Raw genomic sequence first — 11939 nt, forward strand, 5'->3', positions numbered from 1 at the left:
AGAGGGTTCCTGAAAAGAACCTGCTGATCTTCTAGTCGTGCAGGGTTCCAAAACATCTATCCAGAAGACCAATATGGACACCTTATGTTGAAAGAACCAGGAATTCTTCATGAAGAATACACCCTTGGCAATGTTCTTCTCCTTTCACGCCTAGGAAAAGTTATTGAATTTTATTTCTTGCACACCTATGTGCGGGGCTTCACACTGTTCCACTGTGGTGCTGAGGTGTCACCCGCTGCACGTGGGTCGCAATCCAGGTAGGAAGAAATGGCTGGCACAATGAACCCCTTTTCAGCCATTCATTTACTGAGTCTACTTATAATGAAAGTGTTCACTCACTTTCTAAACCTGCTAGTCTCAATACAGGATCACAGACCCTTCTGGTAGCATTGGGCACAGGATGGAAACCAACACTAAACAGGATGACAGACTAAATCAGGGACAATTTAAAGTTGTCAATGAACATAAAGTTCATGTTTTGTGTTGCATAGGGACTGCAGTTAAAAGACAAAACACAACGACCCAAGGAGAAAGTGCAAACCTGTTCTAAAGTTGAAGCCAGGAGTTCTTAAAACACTGTGCCTCCGTTGTTAAAACTCTAACTGCAAATCATTTTTTCCCATGACCTACTTAACCATATTCTGAAGATGTACAGTGCTTATAAAAAAGTACTTAACCTTTGTGAGTTTTCCCATTTTGCTGTTAAAAAAACGTTGAATCGCAGCAAATTCATTTTCACTTCTTTGACTCTGATCAACAGAAAAAGACTGCTTAAAGTCAAAGTAAAAACAGATCTCTGCAAAGTGTTTTAAATTAATTGCAAATAGAAAACAATACAAAGCAACTGATCAGTTAAGTATTCATCTCCTTTAATATGACCCACCTAAATCATCACTGGTGCAGCCAACTGGGGAAAAGAATTAGTTCAATGGAGATCAAATTCGATAGAGAGAGACCTGTGCGCTCAGACTCAAGGGCCTCAGGGGGCCTCAATCGCGGTCCTGGAGGGCTGCAGAGGCTGCAGGTTTTTGCTCCAACCCAGTTGCTTAATAAGAAGCCCTTATTGCTCAAGTGACACTTCTGCTTCACTTTACTTGTCTCGCTTATTAAGATTTTGAACCCTTATTGCTTATTTTAGCTTAAACAGCTGTATTCTTGGTTTTTAATTTCTCATAATTAGCAAAAACATACAAATGACAAAAGAGACCAGCATTTCTCCATTTAGCTTGTTACCATTGACACCTGTGAGTGTTTCACACACTACTGGGTTTAATGAAATACTTGGAAGGAAAGTGAAGAGAAAAAAGTGAAGGACTGAGAATTACTCCTCCATTTTGGCCTTCAAATCGTTTGGATGATATTCTAAGAAAGGAGAAGATAATCTAGGATATGAGAATGACCTGACATTACCCGGCAGAGTTAAAGCACTCACAAGCCATGAAATGAAATTATTGGCAAGAACTGCTTTCTAATTAAGCAACCAGGTTAGAACAAAACCCTGCAGCCACTGTGGCCCTCCAGGACTGTGATTGAGGACCCCTTCTCAAGGCTATCCCAGCTTTCAAAGGTCAGTCAGTCAGTCATAATCCAACCTGCTATATCCTAACACAGGGTCATGGGGGTCTGCTGGCACAGGGCGCAAGGCAGGAACAAACCCCGGGCAGAGCGCCAGCCCACCGCAGGGACAATTTAAGATCGCCAGTGCACCTAACCTGCATGTCTTTGGACTGTGGGAGGAAACCCACGCAGACACGGGGAGAACATGCAAACTCCATGCAGGTAGGACCCAGGAAGCGAACCAGGAAACTGCAAGGCAGCAGTGCTACCACTGTGTCACCGTGCCACCCGCTTTCAAATGTGCACCCACTAAATACTGACTTAACAGGATGAATCCTTATGCAATCAATTATCATGTGTTTATTTGTAATAAATTTGGAACACTTTGCAAAGATCTGTTTTCACTTTGATGTTAAATAGTCTTCTTCCGTTGATCAATATCAAAAAAGACCAATTAAATCCATTGTGATTCAAAGTTGTATAACAACAAAATGTGAAAACTTCCCAAGCGAAGATGAATACTTTATATATTTATTAATTTATAAAGCACTTTAAAAACAACATCAAGGTTGACCAATGTGCTATACAATAAAACCCAACATATCAGACACACAATAACCAAAGGGTAAAAGAAACAGAAACACAAGCACATAAGAGCTGAAGAAATTCATAATAAAAAGCACACAGATAGTCAACATATTATACTGAGTTAAAGGCCAGGGCCCTTAGACTGTGAGATACTAAAGTAAAGCTTTTAAACAAGTTGGTTATAGTGATTCAGAATAAACCAGCAGCTCTCAACAACTTACTTAAAGTAGGGTTACCAAATGTCTGGGATGCATGAAAGTGAGAGTGAAAACATCTTAGGAGAACCCATAGAACATACAGTACACTCTAGATATCTGTTAAAGTAACCTCAAAATTATGATAAAACAAATGACAGAACAACCTGGAGAAGTCACGTCCCTGAGCCTCTGGACTTGCACCCCGTTCATCCTTCCTGTCAGAATGCTGCTTTTAATGAACCATACAATGTGGATTCTTTCAGTTCTCTCATAGGTTGTATACTGGCAGGTCTATTTATCATTGGACGCAGATAGGAAATTTGAACTTAGTGAAATTGTTCTTTCGAGGCTTTTGTTTTAGGCTGTACGTGTTGTGTTGGGGTGGTGGATGGAATTGTTCATTTTGTATTTATTTGTTTTTGCTCTCTGTGTTTTATGGTAACCACAAACTTCGGTTTATTGTATCTTTTTCAACTAAGATCACTTAAATACTAGAGAAAGACATTGAGAGTTTTTGCTATTATGTTGTTCTCGTTCTCCTCATCAAGCCGCCACCTTATCGTGGTGGAGGGGTTTGCGTGTCCCAATGATCCTAGGAGCTCTGTTGTTGGGGGCTTTATGTCCCTGGTAGTGTCACCCAAGGCAAACTGGTCCTAGGTGAGGGACGAGACAAAGAGCGGTTCAGAAAACCTACCATGAAGAATAAAAACTTTGGACGGCGTTTTCCCTCACCCGGACGCGGGTCACCGGGGCTCCCTTCTGGAACCAGGCCTGGAGGAGGGGCTCGATGGTGAGCAACTGGTGGCCAGACCTGCACCCATGAGGCTCGGCTGGGCACAGCCCGAAGAGGCAATGTGGGTCTCTCTTTCCATGGGCTCACCCCCTGTAGGATGGGCCATGGAGGTTGGGTGCAGTGTGAGTTGGGGGGTGGCCGAAGGTGGGGACCTTGGCAGCCCGATGCTCTGCTACAGAAGCTGGCTCTTAGGGCGTGGAATGTCACCTTTCTCATGGAGAAGGAGCCTGAGCTAGTGAGCGAGGTCGACAGGTTCCGGCTAAATATAGTGGGGCTCACCTCAATGCACAGCGTGGACTCTGGAACCCATCTCCTTGAGAAGGGCTGGACTCTCTACCACTCTGGAGTTGCCCCCGGTGAGAGGCGCCGAGCGGGTGTGGGCATACTTATTGCCCCCCGACTTGGAGCCTGTTCATTGGGGTTCACCCCAGTAGATGAGAGGGTAGCCTTCAGGTGTGGGTACGGGTCCTAACTGTTGTCTGTGCGTATGCGCTGAATTGCAGTCTGGAGTACCCACCCTTTTTGGAGTCCCTGGAGGGGGTGCTAGAGGGCACACCTTCTGGGGACTCCCTCATTCTGCTGGGAGACTTCAATGCTCACATGGGCAATGACAGTGAGACCTGGAAGGAAGTGATTGGGAGGAATGCCCCCAATCTGAACCCAAGCGGTGTTTTGTTATTGGACTTCTGTGCTCGTCATGGATTGTCCATAATGAACACCATGTTCAAGCATAGGGGTGGCACCAGGATACCCTAGGCCGCAGTTCGATGATTGATTTTGTGGTCGTGTCATCGGACTTGCGGCCACATGTCTTGGACACTCGGGTGAAGACAGGGGCGGAACTGTCAACTGATCACCACCTGGTGGTGAGTTGACTTCGATGGTGGGGGAGGATGCTGGTCAGACTTAGTAGGCCCAAACATATTGTGAGGGTCTGCTGGGAACATCTGGCAGAGTCCCCTGTCAGACGTAGCTTCAACTCCCACCTCCGGCAGAACTTTGACCACGTCCCAAGGGAGGTGGGGGACATTGAGTCTGAATGGGCCATGTTCAGTGCCTCTATTCTTGAGGCAGCTGACTGGAGCTGTGGCCGTAAGGTGGTTGGTACCTGTCGTGGTGGCAATCCCCAAACCTGTTGGTGGACACCGGCAGTGAGGGATGGCGTCAAACTGAAGAAGGAGTCCTACAGGACCCTTTTGTCCTGTGGGACTCCAGAGGCAGCTAATAGGTACCGGCAGGCCAAGCAGAATGCGGCTTCAGTGGTTGCTGAGGCAAAAACTCGGACATGGGAGGTGTTTGGAGAGGCCATGGAGAACGACTTCCAGATTGCTTTGAGAAGATTCTGGTCCACCATCCGGTGTCTCAGGAGGGGAAAACAGTGCAGTGGTGGGGATGGTGCACTGCGCACCTCAACTCGGGATGTTGTGGGCCGTTGGGCAGAGTACTTTGAAGACCTCCTCAATCCCACTAACATGCCTTCCAGTGAGGAAGCAGAGCCTGGGGACTTGGAGGTGGGCTCTCCCATCTCTGGGACTGAGGTCACCGAAGTAGTCAAAAAACTCCTTGGTTGCAGGGCCCTGGTGGTGGATGAGATACACCCGGAGTTCCTCAAGGCTCTGGATGTTGTAGGACTTTTTTGGTTGACACGCCTCTGCAACATCGCATGAACAACAGGGACAGTGCCTCTGGATTGACAGACTGGGGTGGTGGTCCCCCTCTTTAAGAAAGGGGACCAGATGGTGTGTTCCAACTACACAGGGATCACACTCCTCAGCCTCCCAGGAAAAGTCTTTTCGGGGGTCCTAGAGAGGAGGGTCCATCAGATTGTTGAACCACGGATTCAGGAGGAACAGTGTGGTTTTTGTCCTAGTCGCAGAACAGTGGACCAGCTCTACACCCTTGGCAGGGTCCTGGAGTGTGCATGGGAGTTTGCTTAACCAGTCTACATGTGTTTTGTTGATTTTGGAAAAGGTGTTTGACCGTGTCCCTAGGGGAATCTTGTGGGGGGTGCTCCAAGAGTATGGGGTACCGGACCCCCTGATAAGGGCTGTTCGGTCCCTGTACAACTGGTGTCATAGCTTGGCAGTAAGTCAAACCCATTTTCGGTGAGAGTTGGACTCTGCCAGGGCTGCCCTTTGTCATCAATCCTGTTCATATCTTTTATGAACAGAATTTCTAGGCGCAGCCAGGGCGTTGAGGGGGTCTGGTTTGGTGGGCTCAGAATTGGGTCACTACTTTATGCAGATGGTGGTGTCCTGTTTGCTTCATCAGGTCATGATCTTCAGCTCTCTCTGGAACGGTCTGCAGCCGAGTGTGAAGTGGCTGGGATGGGAATCAGCACCTCCAAATCCGAGACCATGGTCCTCAGCCAGAAAAGGGTGGAGTTCCCTCTCAGGGTTTGGAGTGAGATCCCGCCCCATATGGAGGAATTCAAGTATCTCAGGGTCTTGTTCACAGGTGAGGGAAGAATGGAGGATCGGTGCGGCGTCCACAGTGACGCAGGCTCTGCATTGATCTGTCATAGTGAAAAAGGAGCTGAGCTGTAAGGCAAATCTCTCAATTTACCAGTCAATCTACATTCCTACCCTCACCTATGGTCATGATCTGTGGGTAGTGACAGAAAGGACATCGCGAATACAAGTGGCTGAAATGAGTTTCCTCCGCAGGGTGTCTGGGCTTTCCCTTAAAGACAGGGTGAGAAGCTCAGTCATCCTGGAGGAGCTCAGACTAGAGCCGCTGCTCCTCTGCATTGAGAGAAGTCAGATGAGGTGGCTCGGGCATCTGATCAGGATGCCTCATGGACGCCTCCCTGGTGAGGTGTTCCGGGCACATCTACCCGGGAGGATGCCCTGGGAAAGACTCAGGACATGCTGGAGGGACTATGTCTCTTGGCTGGCTTGTGAACGCCTCAGGATTCCCCCGGAAGAGCTAGAAGAAGTGGCCGGGGAGAGGGAAGTCTGGGCATCTCTGCTCAAGCTGCTGCCCCCACGATCTGATATCGGATAAGTGGAAGAGAATGGATGGATGCATGGTTCTTCTCATTATAAAATGTAATGTTTTAAGACCTCTAGCCCCTTTTCATCTACAATTTTATATAATTCTACTAGCTGCCCTCTGCAGCTCTGCCCATGTATTAGTGAAACAGGACAAACTTTAAAAACCAATAAACAAAAAGTTATCGCTAGCTAAGCGGAGGCAAGGTACATTCTAAAACACAAAGGTAGACTGACTCCCCACTCCTAACATCATGCTTCGCCCTCACCTCGGCCTGCAGCCTTTGTCGCAATTATATTGCTCCAGCAAGCAAACTATGATTCTCAGTGCAATGACAGAAGTTGCAAAATCAACCGGAACATTCAAGCAAATTATAGAAAAAAAACCCTGATCTAAATTCGCCAAGCAGTTCTCTCGTGAAAAGTGGACAGACGTATAGACAGAGAGACAGACGCTGGATTATACATAGAGATATGTAGGTCAGGCATGTCATCGTGAATACTCACAAGGTTTGTAGAGTCACAGAAATCTGTCAAATTCCAGTTGGGAGTCTGTAGTGTAAAATAACAAGTAGAAGGGGATGCCTTGTGAAAGGTTTGAGAACCACCGATCTATTCACGCTAAACAGAAAGCATCGTCACGGCCAGAAATGTTTAACACGTACCAAGCGCATTTTACTTGACAACATGGATGGTGCAACTGAAACCAACAGCCTTCATTGGACCCGCACTGAGCGATTCCATAACCCTCACTCTGAACTCAGCTACTCAAATGGCTGATGTTCACGCATGTCAAGGTAACTACTAGGAAAACTTGAAGTGAAAAGAACTTTAAAATGACAGACATCAACATCATTTCAAGAATGATTCTGTCGATTTACATAAAAAAATGAAGGTGCTCCTGAAATACTCTGTGATCGCTGAAGCAGAACAATGCTTGTATCAAATAACAAATGACTGGGGGTGGCTTGTCCTGTGTTTTTTGTTAGGGGAAACAGAGTAGGAGTTTAAAGACTGAAAGCAAATATAAATTATTACTTGTCCGGTTACTATCTTGTACAAATTACAGTGATAAATAGGATAAGCTACCAACCTACGTGCATTTCTACATCAACTGCAGGCAATAAAATGTGCCACATTTCCCAGATGGGACAGGAACTTTCTGATGCACTCAGACCGTATTAATATGTGTTTATAATGAAGCAGGACAAGCATAATTCCAGCTGGCAAATCAGTTTATTGGGTTGTTTTTTTTCAACTTACACTTTCACAGCGCTGTCTGCATCCAGGCTTTAATCCAACAGCAATATTATCTGTGATTTCTGAAGAATACATATCATTTTATTTTTAAAAATCTTGTTTAAAGAGTTCCCCACCCATAATACAGTAAGCTGCTAGCATAACGTTCTCAAACCCACTTAACCCAGATTTGGTTTCATGACGGGTTGGGTGCCTATCCTGGGAACACTGGGTGCAAAGCTGGAAAACGGCGCCAGCTCATCATGGGGACAATCTAGAATTACCAATTTAGCTAACATGCACGTCTTTGGGGACACCTGAAGAAATCCTGCACAAATGGAAGAGGATATGCAGACTCCGCACAGACAACCATCACCCAGGCAGGTATATAAACCCAGGTGGGAGAATCTCTCTCTCTTTAAAAATAAAGGCATCAGACTGGTGCTTAGAGCAATGCCATAGGGGAACCATTATTGGGTCCCAAAGAAACCATCCATATGAAGAGCCTTTATTTGATTTAGATTCATATCAGGCTCCATAAATAGCCAGGAATAGATAAAAGCAAATTTGCGAAATGCTAATAGGCTCCTGGTTTTTAAAGGACCCTCACGGTGTACAATCACACATAATAAGTTGAGGTTTTATTGAGCTGTGGTATCCTGCTAGGTCACCTACTAGACATTAAAGATTTTTGTTTCATCCACCTTTTCAGGGCACAAAGAACCAACATCACGTACAAAGAAACCCTTCATAGAATGAAACAGAGCCCCAACACTGCTTCTTTAATGGCACTTCAAGGTTCTTTACTGGATTATGCAGTTCCTTGTTGAACCTTCTCTTGACAAAGCACCATTTCATTCTGAGAAGGGGTCTTTGCATATGAAGTTGATTCTTTGTGCTTTCTATGTAGAAAAAATATTTAGTGTAAGGGAGGCAACCTAGCAGGACACTAACAGGGTAAGAAAACCTGAATTTAGCCTGAGTTATTGTATTGTATTGTACAAAGGTTGTTACACATCTAAATAAATAAAGGGTTCTTCTTGTAGTTAGGTCGTTTGGGAACCAAAAATGGTTCCCCCTATAGCATCACTCTTAAGGAACACTCTGGCACCATTTATTTCTAAGAGTGTAGGATGCCATTTCAGAATGAATAGTTTTAAGAGCGTAACCACTATGCCATCTCAAGGCATCACTGTTAATAACTTCACTCCAATGTACATCCCAGCACTGAGAGACTTAAGAGCTGCTGTAGTTTTATTTATTAAGTGTTATGAAGAGCAGCACCTTTAATTGAAAAGAAAGAAAAAAAACAGACTTTTTTACACTCAAGGAACATAATACAAAGGACTCCCCCTGGTTATTACAATCACTCCTTACTTATTCATTTATTTATTTTGTTAGGGGTGGCAGATTATTCTAAATATTGTTAACCCTGCCCTAAACGTGTTGGCACATTCGTTCCTGCTTTACACCCCATGTTGCCAGGAAAGGTTCTGCTCCCTAACAAACTTGATTTGGATTAAGCCGTTTTGAGAACGTTACGCTATTTTGAACTGACTTTTAAAACTAATAAAACAACTGCCGCCCAAAACGTTCGGATTTTTCAGAAAATGCAAAAAAATAACCAAAGCTGGCCTCATTTTTCTTTTTTTTTATTAATAGCTAAACGCCAAAGATATAGAACGAGGCACTGTAATAAGAAAAACAGATATGCCTGAAGTATGGCTTACAAAAATGAGTATCCAGTTTCTCAATGTGGGCTTTCCATTATATGTCCGAGGAAAGATAGCAGTGAAAAACTAGCGGGCTCCTGAAACAAGATGTAAATGTCAAACCAAGAGTATGAATGAATTTTTTATTAATAAAAATGCAAAAAAATGTTTCTTGCAGCCCCCTAGGTCAATGACTATTCATAACAAATGTTTCTAACAAAAATTAATCACATTGCGTGAAGGCGGTGTGCGGCGTTAGGCACTTCACTCACCGTGCGTTTCCTTCCCAACCGCAGACTGATCGGTGACAACGACGCCGGCGGGTGGGAGTGAGTGAATGCGCGACGGAGTGTGCGCTGTTACGGACGGACTAGACACTCGCTCCGTAAAATCAAAGATTAAAGGATCGAAGAATGCAGTAAAATAAAGGATGGATGGATGATAGATATGGAAGGAGTCAAACTGAGAAATACTACTTTCGCTGGATTGTGAACGTCTCTTTCATTTGCCTGCATTTCTTTGTGTAATACGAATATATCCATCTATGTGAACACCCAGTTTTTATTTTTCTTTACATCGTTTATCAGATTCCTGTTTATCATATTCACCTGCACGGACTGCAATACGGTACTGTCGAACAAAAGACAAACTGATAATAAATCGAAAGGACCGCCTAGTGCACGGCAAGTCGTCTCGGGTGGTGAATTAAAGTCGCTCATTCTGATGAAGGGACGTAACTTATAAAGCACGCTTCAGAAAACAGGCGTTGGTTGTAAATGGTTACCGGAGCGGACCTGCTGTAAAAAATCTGACCGGTCGGTGTTTCCTTCCAAACAATACGGGTCCTGCATTGTGTGATTACCAGCAGTAAGTCCATAACGTCCAATAAGGGCTTATTACCTGTGGACACGTCTTATACCCATAATTAATTAAAATCACGTTATGGAGAAAAACAGCCGTCGATTGGTAAGACAAATTCTAAATATGCTTCTTCTTGCTGTTATTTTTTCAAATAATAATTCAAGACGACAGTTTTGTAAAGCCAAAAATGTTTAATCGCTGCTGAATAATCAAAGCGTTATACGTCTTAAACCTTTGTGCTCTGAGTCGGTATGAGGTCGCGGAGCTCCGCGCGTATCCAATGTAGCGATCTGTCAAAGGCCACTTCTTTCCCTCTCAAGAAGTCCACTTGAACGTTAGAGAAAAACAAAATCTATAAATAAATAACATAAAATTATACTGTCTGGCTAAACTCTTTTTGCACTTCACGTTAAAATATGTTGTTTTGTTTTCTCCTAAAATAAAAGCATTAATGCAGATGGAAATTTTGTTTTGGTGGTAAAAATGATAAAATGAAACGCTTTTTGCAAAGCAGCTAAAATGCAACAGAAAAAAGGAAGTGAAAATAAGGCAGCGCTTTTCATCATTGGTAAAGACGGCAGTGCTATTAAGACAGCGCGCTGGTACCTGCTATTGTCTGCTTAGGATTCCTTTCCAGTTATTGCTGTCCTCTTGTCAAAGGCGAGATCTCCACGCACTGAGTAAGAGAATTACCAGACAAAAAGTAATTTATAAGCCGTTCTTCCTGACCTTTGTCTTAAAATGGGTAGCCATCAGAAAGCCGGCGTGAGTGGAAAAACACCGGCCAGCCCTCACTTGCTGTGTAACAGGATCGCGTTTTCATCTAAAGGGGGCAGTCAAGTGCGATCACACAAGCCTGTAGCTCATCGCGCGTGCAGTTTTACTTTCAATTTCAGAACATCGCGGCGCATCCTGTCAAGGCTTTCTGAGCTTCTTTTTTCGGTGGCAGCTTTCACGGCAATTGAAATAGATGCAGCTAGACCCCCGTATCTTATAAGAAGCGCCGGAAATGGCAAACACGTGGGATCACTCATGTCTGTAATGCTTTATTTTCATATATAGTAATAATTGCTGGAAAGTGAGTGCTTCACTTATACTTGCATGTCCGTTGATGCGCTTGTTGTAGCCTACGTGATGTGCTGCAAATAAAAACGGAAAGCTCGTGTTAAAATATCGGACCACAAATTAAAGTTAGCAAGGATTCAGACTGCGTGGCTAGATACGCATAATATGTGTGTGTGTGTTGATCAGCACGTTTAAGGTAGCAGCAGTTGGTCCAGAGCTGTCAAAAAGGAAAATAAAAACACAGTCTGAAGTGCACGCTTCCTGTAGAGGTTTCAAAGACTTGCAGTCAGGCAATTCGGCCTCTTCATTGTATATCCTGTTAAACTGCCATTTACTGTTGTTCAAGATCTGCTTCTACCTTCAGACCCAACTGGAAAAAAGAACATTTCAGTGATGGATGAACAAAACTTTCAAAGCTCTCCCTGTAAAATTTTAAAATCCTCACAATTGCCCCATGTCTCCCAGAAAAGAGGCAACTTTTCAGGACCTATACAGATTTCAGCATTGGTGTACTGTATGCAGTTAAAGTGCAAATGTCCATACTAGTTTCTGATTTAAATGATACCGGTGAAATAAATGGAAGTTAAATTTTTGGTCTTAGATTAAAAACAGCAATACATTAAGAAGTACTCGAGGTAAGACTACATTCATCTATATGTTTCTCTAAACTGCCTCCTCAGCTCTGCAGTGAAGATACTTATTTCTTATTTTAGCTTGTAACAGAAAATAAAGTATTCACAATTTGAAAAGTGGGTGAACCTGAAAATGTAACTTGATTGGCTAAGCAATAAGCCGTCCTGGTCACGTTGAAATCATGAGCAGCTTGGTTTATTGAAGCTTGAACTAAGGTCCGAGTGGAAGGGTTGTCCCATCTTCAACTTTTAGGTAGCCCAGTTTATTGGGAAAAGGATGTTGAGGATAGAGCTGCCTGGAA

General features: G+C 44.0%; 1 protein-coding gene across 1 annotated transcript in view; it reads right to left on the reverse strand.

The window, feature by feature from the left end:
• The window catches only part of slc6a6b (solute carrier family 6 member 6b), a 117072-nt gene extending 106006 nt beyond the window's left edge, over positions 1 to 11066 (reverse strand). The window contains exon 1 of the mRNA XM_039771135.1: positions 10547 to 11066. The gene's annotated coding sequence lies outside the window, so the exon portion shown is untranslated. The remainder of the gene's footprint in view (positions 1 to 10546) is intronic.
• Between the last annotated feature and the right edge of the window lie 873 nt (positions 11067 to 11939).

This window comes from Polypterus senegalus, chromosome 12 (assembly GCF_016835505.1).
Source record: "Polypterus senegalus isolate Bchr_013 chromosome 12, ASM1683550v1, whole genome shotgun sequence".
NCBI lineage: Eukaryota > Metazoa > Chordata > Cladistia > Polypteriformes > Polypteridae > Polypterus > Polypterus senegalus.